Source organism: Delphinapterus leucas, chromosome 10 (assembly GCF_059928025.1).
Source record: "Delphinapterus leucas isolate spDelLeu-1000000601 "Yukka" chromosome 10, BTC_Dleu_Yukka2, whole genome shotgun sequence".
NCBI classification, from domain to species: Eukaryota; Metazoa; Chordata; class Mammalia; order Artiodactyla; family Monodontidae; genus Delphinapterus; species Delphinapterus leucas.
In genome coordinates this window covers 3,421,074-3,432,395 of record NC_143138.1, presented here as the reverse complement: position 1 = coordinate 3,432,395, position 11,322 = coordinate 3,421,074, and the positions used below count along the sequence as shown (strand labels likewise).

Below are 11,322 nucleotides of genomic sequence, written 5' to 3'. Positions count from 1 at the left end.
GCGGGGTCCGAGGGCTCCGCGGAGAGGGGGGACGGCGCGGAAGTCGCGGCTCCCTTTCACCCCCTCCCGCCCCGCGGGCCCACGCCCGCCCTGCCTCCGGAGCTCCGGGGTGAACTCGCGCTCAGCTTCCGTCGTCCTCCAGTCCGCAAAGTTGGCCCCGCGGGTCCCGACGGGCCTGCTCTCTGGAGGGTCGCAGAGGGTCTCCTCCCGGCGGTCGCATCGGCCAAGGAGGTCCCCGGGGCAGACGCACAACTGCGGAAAACTCGCCTGCGGGGACGGTCTCTTCCTTCCTCCCCAAGTTCTGGGCTCTCGGAAGCGGGCCCTGCCCGGCCCGGCGCGGGGGGCACCCCGACCAGTTGTGTGGCGGAGGCGGTGCGGGGACGCGCGGGGCCGGGGCCGGGGTGGGGGAGGGGGGAGGGGTGCCGCCGCCAGCCGAAAGCGACCGGAGGCCATACGCGCGGGGCCCGGGGGCACGTCCCCGCTCCTCCCCTCGTCCCGCCCGCCGCGCTCCGAGCTCGGGCCCGAGCAGAGGGGCCCGCCGCTCGCCGCCGGCCTTCCAGGGACGCGAACCCGGGGTGGGGGAGGAGACTGCCCGAAGTGTTTTCTCACTGTTGGTTTTGCTTTGCTTCGTTTCTAGGGCTGACTCCACCTGCCGCTAAGTAGGGGCTTCTCAAGCTCTGGCGCGCGTCAGCGTCATCAGGCGGGGGTGTGCGAGCTCATGGCTGGGCCCTACCCTAGGGCTTCGGAGTCAATAGGCCCGGGATGGGCCCCAAAATATTTCTAGCAAGAACGTCCCCTTGCTGGGATCTTTCGGGCCCGCCCGTGCCCGGTGTGGAATGCCGTGACGGCATCTCAACTTGGGGACTTACAAGAGGCCCCAGATACACCTGGCTTGTCTGCCTGTTGGAACAACATCAAGATTTGGGGAAGAAGATGGCAACTCCCTGGCGGTCCAGTGGTTAGGACTCCGCGCTCTCCCTGCGGAGGTAAGCCGGGAGGTGTGGGGGGAAAAAAAAGATTTGGGAAAGAAGATCACTGTTTTTACATTAACGTAAACATTGACGTATTATGGAGTGAAGTACAAAATTTGCCAACTATCTTAAGGATGAAATAGGACTTCACAGAGACTGTGAGGTTGTGGTGAGCCTCTTGGGCTCCGACCTCATTGCGGCTGGAGCTGCTCCAGGGCGGGGACAGGAGGGAGCCGAACTTACTTAAGGAGGCCCCGCTCTCAGGGCCCTCGGGCCGTGGTCGCAGCCCTGTCCCACTCTTGTTTGGTGGGAACGTCGGAGGTCCCACCCTCGGGGCCCTCTCCATATATCTATCGGAGGAGACCAAGGTTAACCAGAAAGCCACACGGGTACAGAGAGGGTCAGCCCCTGCAGCAGTTGCTAAGAAGGTGGGATCCGACCTGGTCAGGGAGGCCAGGGAGCCTCTGTGAGGGAGGAGACTGGGGGCAGCAGCAAGGCTGCAGGGGGCACCTTTCAGCCCTACAGAGGCCCTGGGGGAAAGGGAGGGGAATGCGCAAGAGTGGCCGCAGGCGGCGCCTCCTTCCAAGATCCTTAAGGCAGCCTCTGACTATTGTAGCCGGCCTGGGACTGGTACCCACCTTGCTCGCAGGTGTCCCACCCCTCCCCCACGCGGCCGGCCCCCTCCTCCAGAAGAGCTCCTGTCTCATCCGACCCTAGGAGGGGTTCAGGAATGAGCAAGTGACCCAGCCAGTAAGACGGGGGGAGGGGGGGACGTCCAAGGGGAAGCTTCCATCCTTTGCCAAGAGGGGGTGCGACGGTGCTATAGCGCCCACGACAGTCGAGGCCACCTTGCCAACCGTCAGAGGTGATGCGATTCCTGAGCGTGGGAAACACAGGGTCCTTGAGGCGCTCGGGTTTCTCAGTGTGAACGCTACTGGCATTGTGAGCAGGACAGTTCTTTGTTGTGACCGTCCACTGCAAACAGTCTGAGCCCAAACATCCATGAGCCCTACCCTCAGAACGCCACCAGCAGCCCCAGGAATCGCGACAACGGAGAAATCCGTACCCCTGTTTGCAAACACACCAGCTTGGGGGGTGGCACGGCCCCTCCGTCACTGAGAACCAAGGAGCTTGGTCTTGGACCTCCCACCATGTGAGGTTTTAAAAATAAATAAATAAATACAACCTTCTGGTTCAGTCAGCGTGACTGGGCTTTCTGCTGCTTGCGGACCAGTGTCCTAACAGGAAGGCATTATTATCATAATTTTGAAAGAAAGAGTAAATGGAGCCTCACAGAGGTCAAGGGATGTGCTCTCAATTCACAGGGGATAGAGTGGGATCTGGCTCCAGGTGTAACGCCAGAGCTTGGCTGTTTCCTCCCTGTCTGCTTGCCCTCCAGCCACGTGGAAGTTTCTTTGAACTTTCCTGTTCTGAGTTTTCTCCTTCCCACCAACTTCCCCCAAAAGAACAAAACTGGTTGATTTGTTTGGTTGGGGGGAAAAAGATTGAACGAGCAAAAAAACAAAGGATATTTATGTGGACAAAAACTGATATATACAGAACACATCTCTGTGTATGCCTGGCGTATCTCTGGAAAGATCTTGTTGACAGAGGAATGGCTCTGGGGAGCCGTACCAAGGGACTGGGGGCGAGAGGTGGGAGGGAAACTCGCTTTTCACGGAATTCTTTGTCTCGTGCAGATGTCTTGTGCTCAGCCCTGATGGAGGAATCGTAGCCTGCTGTGACACCACTGTGTACATCTGCTACGTATGCTCCAGACCCCTCACCCGACATCATGTGACTCCATCTGCTTTCACATCCTCCTGTCTAGTCCCCTTCAGATGACATTTTCTGCACAGCTCCCCTAGGAACCCCCTGGGCTGATGTGAGCCGAGGCAGCAGGGCCCCAGGCCTGCCTGAGACAGGGCAATTCTACCTGGTTTACACACTGGGCTTTGCCAAGCTTTGGTTTGAGCAAAGCATTCCACAGCAGAACCACAATGTCACCATCACCATCCTCACCATCATATTAAAACCAGCACTCTAGAGGACGCTCTTCCCTTGAAAGTACCAGTGCTCTCCTCGTTGCCTGGAGTGTCCTGCCCCCCATCTCCACTTATTGAACTTGCCTGGTCTTTAAGGCAATTTCCAAATGTTTGCCTCCTTTGGGACGTTTTTCTGGAGCAGCCCAGTTAGTAATGATGACTTCTGCTCAGAGGCAGATTTATGATGAAACTACGGAAGCTTAAGTGTTCTCGGGCCCCTTCTGATGTGTTCACGTAGTCATGCAATGAAATAAAATACATATTTTATGGCAAGATAAGAAAAGTTTAAACATGCATTTTTTTCTCTGCTCATGTGGGCCTCCTCGCTACCCCTTAGAGTGTATTTTGCCCCTGCGGTAACCAGACCTCCTTAGGAGATACCATGCCTCTCAATCTTACAGAGTCAGGATGACCCACTACTTGCTTTGTATATGCAGACCAGGATTGTATAAACTGTAAATAATACATCACTTGACGTATAACCGTTTGTCTCAAAAACTTATAGGACTGTGCTTTGACAGTCCTCAGAACTTTCTGAAAGACTGTCTCCCCAATTAAAATCGTCAGGCTGGCTTGAATAAAATTTTCCATTTCTTTATTAGATCAACTAACCGTTTTTTTCCTCAACATAGTTTTTTTCATCGACAATACCATCTTAACAAACAACCATATATATGTAGAGAAGAGACAAGACAAGGAAAGGGGGTTTATAGTTTTAGGAGTGGCAAACCCAGGAAGATAAATATATGAGAGAAACTCATGGAGGATAAGGGTTGTCTAGTAAGGTTTGTTGTGTAGATTCGCCTGGTGCTGTCTCTGGGCTGATAAGAGCCTGGAATCAATGAGTCTATGAGTTCTCTTCCTCCTGGTATGAGGGAGGGAGACAGCTTCGCAAATGGAAATTACATCCAGCTTTTAGCCAGATTCGGGGAGGGCAGAGAGGGGTTTTTTTCTTGATTTTCTCAACGTTGTGTCTTGATTTTCTTCAGCTCAAAATAATCCTTATGCCAAAGCGGTGGCCTGTTCTGATGCCCTCCAGTGTTCGGTGTGATACCTTGTCCTTTAGCATGGGCAGGGCCTAGAGATGCCTTCCTACTCAACAGTGATGGGGTGTCACTTCTGTGATTAGGTCTCTTGCTGGCACTGAAGAAGCCAGCTGCCGTGTTGTGAGATGCTCTGGGGAGGCTCGTGGGGAAAGGAACATTTTGATGGTTATCATGTGAAATAGAATTGATCAGAGCCCTGGGGACTTCCCTGGCGGTCCAGTGGTTGAGACTTCGACTTCTAATGCAGGGGGTGCGGGTTCAATCCCTGGTCGGGGAGCTAAGATCCCAGACGCCTCGCAGCCATAAAACTAAAACATAGAACAGAAGCAATAGGGGCTTCCCGGGTGGCGCAGTGGTTGGGAGTCCGCCTGCCGATGCAGGGGACGCGGGTTCGTGCCCCGGTCCGGGAAGATCCCACATACCGCGGAGCGGCTGGGCCCGTGAGCCATGGCCGCTGAGCCTGCACGTCCAGAGCCTGTGCTCCGCGATGGGAGAGGCCACAGCAGTGAGAAGCCCGCGTACCACAAAAAAAAACAAAAACAAAAGCAAAACAGAAGCAACATTGTAACAAATTCAATAAAAACTTTAAAAATGGTCCACATCCAAAAAATATCTAAAAAAAATTAAAAAGTTGATCAGAGTCCTGTGTTCGGGGGCACAAACCTATAATACAACTTTTACAGCTGATATATGAAGGAAACTTGAAGGGGATTTTCCAAAATGTTCCTACAAAAATATAGGGGGAAAACATATGATAGAAGCATTTTAGGCAGTTAAAAAATTATGTTTTCTGGATTTTGTGATGTTTGTGGTATAGGTTAGGTTTTTAATAATTTATACTTCGTTGTTACTTATTTCCTCATTCTAAATATTCATACTTACCTAATTTTTACTTGTGATTTTGTAATCTTTTTCTTAAAGAAGCCCCCCTTCTCCCCCGTCCACAATTACATGTTCCAGCCTCCATATAACCGGGATCTGCCCTTTTTTTTTTTTTTTCCTAGTTCTGTTTTTATTTAAAATTTCAGGGACTTCCCTGGCGGTCCAGTGGTTAGAGCTCCACACTCTCACTGCCGAGGGCCCGGGGTTCAATCCCTGAGCAGGGAACTAAGATTCCACAAGACACACGGCGCAGCCAAGAAAACAAAAATACAATTTAGATGTTTTGTTTCTCATGGATTTTTTTGCACTAATTTGGATTTTTTAAATATTGAATTAAAATATTATTTATCTTGATTGCTGAGGTTTTGGGGCCCTTAAATTTTGTGCCCAAAGCAGGTGCCCATCTTGCCTCACCTGAGTCCTGGCCCTGTTTCTTGGAGGTAGGTGAAGCAAAAGCTGAGATATGTTTTCTTCCTCAGCAGCCCATCCTGACTCCTTGGGTTAAGGTTTTAGTTTTGTTTTGGCCACACTGCGTGGCTTGCAGGATCTCAGTTCCCCGAGGAGGGATTGAACCTGGGCCACAGCAGTGATAGCCCTGAATCCTAACCATTAGACCACCAGGGAACTCCCGGCTTAAGGTTTAATTTAATGTGGTCCTGAAAAAAAAATTTTTTTAAGTATATTTAGCATATGCCTGTACATGCACAGAGTATATTTGAAAAGTTATTTTAATTAATTAATTAATTAATTTTTGGCTGTTGTGTCTTCGTTGCTGCGCGCAGGCTTTCTCAAGTTGCGGCGAGCGGGGGCTACTCTTCGTTGCTCTGCGCGGGCTTCTCATTGCGGTGGCTTCACTTGTTGCAGAGCACGGGCTCTAGGCGCAGGGGCTTCAGCTGTTGTGGCTCGCGGGCTCTAGAGTGCAGGCTCAGTAATTGTGGCGCACGGGCTCTAGAGCACAGGCTCAGTAGTTGCAGCACACGGGCTTAGTTGCTCCGTGGCATGTGGGATCTTCCCGGACCAGGGCTCGAACCCGTGCCCCCTGCATTGGTAGGCGGATTCTCAACCACTGCACCACCAGGGAAGCCCTGAAAAGTTATTTTAAAAACAGTAATACAGCGTGCTTTGTGGGAGGGCAAAGGAAATGACAGGGAGGAAGCTTGCTTTGGAGACTTGCCTTAGAACGTGTATTTTTAAATTTTTAAGGGAAAAATTTCTTAAGATAAATATTTCTTTTCTTATTACAAAAGCAGTACTTATTCACTATGGGAAAATTAGGCAATACAGATAAAGTAGGAAACAGAAAGCATAACCATTCATAATCCCATCACTCAACAATAATCCTGTTAGTTAATATCTTTTCCTATCTGCCCCGTTTGCTTCTGCAAACCCATAGCATCATTGCCTGCTTCGCTGGGATGCTTCTTACCACTTACTGCTTTGGCTGGTTCTGACTTGTTTCCAAATTTTATCTCCAATTAGCACATCTTTGCTTGCAGAACAGGGACTGTGTCTAACTGGTCTTTGTTACTTTCCAGAGTGTAGAATGGGAGGCTTGGTCGGACCTAAAGACCCAAGAGACAGAATAGCTGAGTTTAAACCTCAGCACCATCATTTCTGCAAGTTATGTGACCTCTCTGAGCTGCAGTCTCCTCATCTGTAAAATGGGACCAGGTGACTGCCCGTGCAGAGGAAAGAGGAAGAACCCTTGCAGAATGCTTTGCACAGAGCCCACCATGCGATGCACAGTAATTGTCTTCCGTTATTACCTGCTAGCACAACGTCTTCATTCATTAATTCACCATGTATTTATTGCACGCCTGCTCTGTGCCACACACTTCTCGGTGCCGGGGACACAACGGTCAACAAAATGCGAGGCTCTGCCTCCCGTGAGCTCACATTTTATAAATTTATTTATTTTATTTATTTATTTTTGGCTGCGCTGGGTCATTGTTGGTGCACGCGGGCTTTTCTCTAGTTGCTGCGAGCTGGAACTACTCTTTGTTGCGGTGTGCAGGCTTCTCATTGTGGTGGCTTCTCTTGTTGTGGAGCATGGTCTCTAGGTGCGCGGGCTTCAGTAGTTGTGGCGCGTGGGCTTGGTAGTTGTGGCTCGCGGCCTCTAGAGCACAGGCGCAGTAGTTGTGGCGCGTGGACTTAGTTGCTCCATGGCATGTGGGATCTCTCCGGACCAGGGCTCGAACCCGTGTCCCCTGCATTGGCAGGCGAATTCTTAACCACTGCACCACCAGGCAAGTCCCATCACATTTTAATGTTGGGATCGGAGACAAACAACACACAAGTACGTGAAATATACATCATCCCTGATAATGATACCTGCTATGCAGTATAAATCTTTGCATGTAGTACTTACTCATTAGACATGTTGGTTGAGTTGATTTCTTTCCCCTACCCTCCCGTCCCACATCTTCTCTCGGTCCCGAGATCCCGTTTCCAATGTGGTTACATAACGTGAGGCCTAAACTCTCGAGACGGACAGTTGCAGACATGGCCCTGGGCGTATGCCTGGAAAGGGCTGCAGCACCCAAGAACGAAGCCCAGAGGTCACAGGACACCCGTACCTGTGACATCGGGAGACGCCAGCAGGTGTCGTGACGTGCATTTTCCTCTGGGTGATCACACTGTTGTGGTCCTAAGTTTGCAGTCCTCGGCGATCGATGGTCATTGTTCTGTGAAGCCAGGACAGTAAACGGCGGACTGCGCACCGCGCAGGGTGAGAGGTCGGGAGGCGCACCGCGCAGGGTGAGAGGTCGGGAGGCGCTGGCTGGACAGCGTGTATGACCCTGTGTGCCTGTCTCCAGGCGTGTCGCCTGGCCTCGTGTTTCTGCTGCAGGAACCGCCACATGTTTACCTTTCCTCTGCTCCCTCCTGACCCTGGCGTCCAGGAGCCCAGCTTGGACCTCCCACTGTGTCAGGGCCAAAAGACAACACCACTGTAGGGCAAACACCTGCTTGTCAATAGCAGAAGACGGAAGGCCCAGGGTCAAAATGTACGAGCCCAAGCCTAAAGCAGATCGGAGTGTGGAGACCTGGGATCCTTTTCAAAGGGAAATATAAAACCTAGGGTGTATCCTTACACTGTGACAATGTCGGGTTCTTGGATTAAATGTGTGAAAGTTAGATTATTCCTGCCATATGCCCATAACCAAGCATTAACATATTCCCATAAATTTTAAACCTTCATACTATATATTAATATTTAATAATTATTGATTCCATTATTATGATGGTTGAAATTCCTCAGCCGTCATAATGGACCTTGGGGAATTGGAACAATAATAAAGGAGAGGTAACTGCACTGGAGCCCAAGGTAGACGGGTGAGTCCCCCAAACCACTGAACGAAGACAAGTAGGTGTGTCATCCAGAGTGAGAGAACTTGGAGCTCGACAGCTAGAGCCCCTGGGTCTCCCCCATGGACCTCTTTGGTCCCAAGGTTGGGACAGAGGGTGGACAGAGGAGGTGGTGGGGAGACTGGGGAGGCCTTGAGCCCCCGCTTTAGGTTCAAGCATGTGCCAGGCTCTCAGTTGCTGGCGGGCTGGGCAGCAGTGTCACTGCACATCCGGAGCAGGGCATGTGATGTCAAAATATTTTCGTAGCAATATTAAGACATTACTTGCCTTTTGCACTTTGCAGACATCTGCACTGCGCAAAAGCAGTGGTGGGTAAAACCGTGCCAGCATCCTTTAAGAATATCCTAGATAAACCAGTAAAAATCATAAATTTTATTAAATCTCAACACTAGTACCTGACTTTCAATATTCTATGTGACGAAATGGGAAATACGCACAGAGCACTTCTACTACTGACGTGAGATGACCGCCCAGAGGAAGAGCACTTGGGAAATTGTTGTGAGTTGAATCAGCTGCTTTTTTTCATGAAACACCATTTTTTCTTAAAAGAATGACGGAAAAACCACGGACATTCACATTTGGGCACGTAAAAGACATTTTCTCAAAAATCACTGAAGCGAGTCTCTGACTTCAAGGAAAACAACAGAAAGAATGTGTTGCCAATTCTGAAATGTGAACTTTGAAGGAAAAATTGTAATTTGAAATACTTGCATCTAGCACGGGATTGACAGCTTCCCAGCACTTGCAGGCTTCTCTGATGAGATCAGCAGTGAAACAAGTGTGATTTTTAAAAATTTATTTATTTTATTTATTCATTTTTGGCTGTATTGGGTCCTCGTTGCTGCACACGGGCTTTCTCTAGCTGCGGCGAGCGGGGGCTACTCTTCATTGCGGTGCACGGGCTTCTTATAGCAGCGGCTTCTCTTGTTGTGGAGCACGGGCTCTAGGCACGCGGGCTTCAGTAGTTGTGGCATGCGGGCTCAGTAGTTGTGGCTCACGGGCTCTAGGGCTCAGGCTCAGTTGTTGTGGCACACGGGCTTAATTGCTCCGCGGCATGTGGGATCTTCCTGGACCAGGGCTTGAACCCGTGTCCCCTGCATTGGCAGGCGGATTCTTAACCACTGCGCCACCAGGGAAGCCCACAAATGTGATTTTTGATAGTGGCTGATGAAAGATGGTGATGTTTGGAAGATCTGCATTTCTCAGTAAATCAGTATTTTCCAAACAGCCAATGTATGATGTTACAGAATGGTGTGTGGGCCACTGTATATAAAATAGATGAACAACAAGGATCTACTGTAGAGCACAGGGAACTATATTCAATATCTTGTAATAACCTATACTGGAAAAGAATCTGAAAAAGGGGATATATATATATATATATATATATATATATATATGAGTCACTCTGCTGTAACCTTGAAACTAACACAGCATTGTAAATTAACTATACTTCAATTTTTAAAATGGTGAAAAAATGTTTTTTTAATTATCGTTATAGGGCATCTCTGTGCTGGAGATCAACGAGAGGAATAAACTTAAGGTCTTCTCAGGGCTTTTCTGAGCCTGCACCCTTCCTAAGGTATGTGCTGGGACTTTCTAGATTGCTCTGTATATGTGGTTTCTTTCGAACGTTTTAGTCCTTTAATGTCTGACTCCCAAAGGGGAAAAAAACCAGAACGTAAAAACAAGCACCAGTTCTTTAAATTCTCTGGAAGTTGTTTCAGCCGGAGGCTGCAGGGTTTGTAGCAACAACAGTGAAGGCTGCAGCAATGCTGCCCATCTCTGTGTCTGCACCTCTGTGATCAGAGCAGCAATCCGTGACCATAGCACAGATCCCTGTTATTAGAGCACAGGGTCCTTCTTGCCTACCCCAGCTCCTGCAAGCTGCATGCAACCTGTTCTCAGAAATTGTGCTCAGCTGCTTGCCGGGTTAGGGGGGTGGGGGCTGGAGGATACGGAGTGCTACTGTGATAAGAGCTGAAATTGACCAAACTTAACAACTATGAGAAGTGGTCACAGAGTGTGGTTTTCAACCATCAGTTTTTTTCCTTTTTAATTTTATTACTATTTTTTTGTTTAAGAATTTTTTTATTGAGGTAGCAATGGTTTATAACATTATATAGATGTGTCGAAATTTCTTTGTTTAAAAAAATGGTGATAAAATAAAACACATTCAATTTACCATCCTAACCTTTTTAAAGCGTGCGCTTCAGTGGCGTTAAGTACATTCACACTGTTGTGCGACCGTCACCACTAGAACTCTTCATCTTCCCAAACTGAAACTCTTCACTCACTAAACAATAATTCCTCATTCCCCCTGCAACCCAGCCGCTGACAACCACCATTCTCCTTTCTGCATCTGTGAATTTGATGACTCTGTGTACGTCCTGTGAGTGGACCCATATTATGACTGGCTTATGTCACTCAGCATAATATCTTCAAGGTTCATCCCTGCTGCAACTCGTGTCAGAATTTCCTTCCTTGGGCTTCCCTGGTGGCGCAGTGCTTAAGAATCCGCCTGCTAATGCAGGGGACACGGGTTGAAGCCCTGGTCGGGGAAGATCCCACATGCCGTACAGCAACTAAGCCCGTGTGCCACAACTACTGAACCTGCGCTCTAGAGCCCGCGAGCCACAACTGCTGAGCCTGCGTGCTGCAACGACTGAAGCCCACGCGCCTAGAGCCCGTGTTCTGCATGCAAGAGAAGCCACTGCAATGAGAAGCCCACGCACAGCAACAAAGAGCAGCCCCCGCTCGCCGCAGCTAGAGAAAAGCCTGCACGCAGCAATGAAGACCCAACGCAGCCAAAAATAAAATAAGTTAAAAGAAGAAAAGAATTTCCTTCCTTTTAAAGGCTGAATAATATTCCATCGTGTGTTTATGCCAAAGTTTGTATATCCATTCATCCACTGATGGACACTAGGGCTGCTTCCACCTTTTGGCTACTGTGAATAACGCTGCTGTGAACATGGGTGTGCAGATCTCTCTCTGAGATCCTGTTTTTGATCC

The 11,322-nt window shown here is 49.5% G+C and overlaps 1 long non-coding RNA gene across 1 annotated transcript; it reads left to right on the top strand.

The window, feature by feature from the left end:
* Nucleotides 1-65: 65 nt before the first annotated feature.
* LOC149748117 (uncharacterized) lies at nucleotides 66-3,676 on the top strand. Its single transcript, XR_016394516.1, has 3 exons — nucleotides 66-278; nucleotides 638-986; nucleotides 2,672-3,676. It is a non-coding gene; the product is annotated as an uncharacterized LOC149748117 (long non-coding RNA).
* The last annotated feature ends 7,646 nt before the right edge of the window (nucleotides 3,677-11,322 follow it).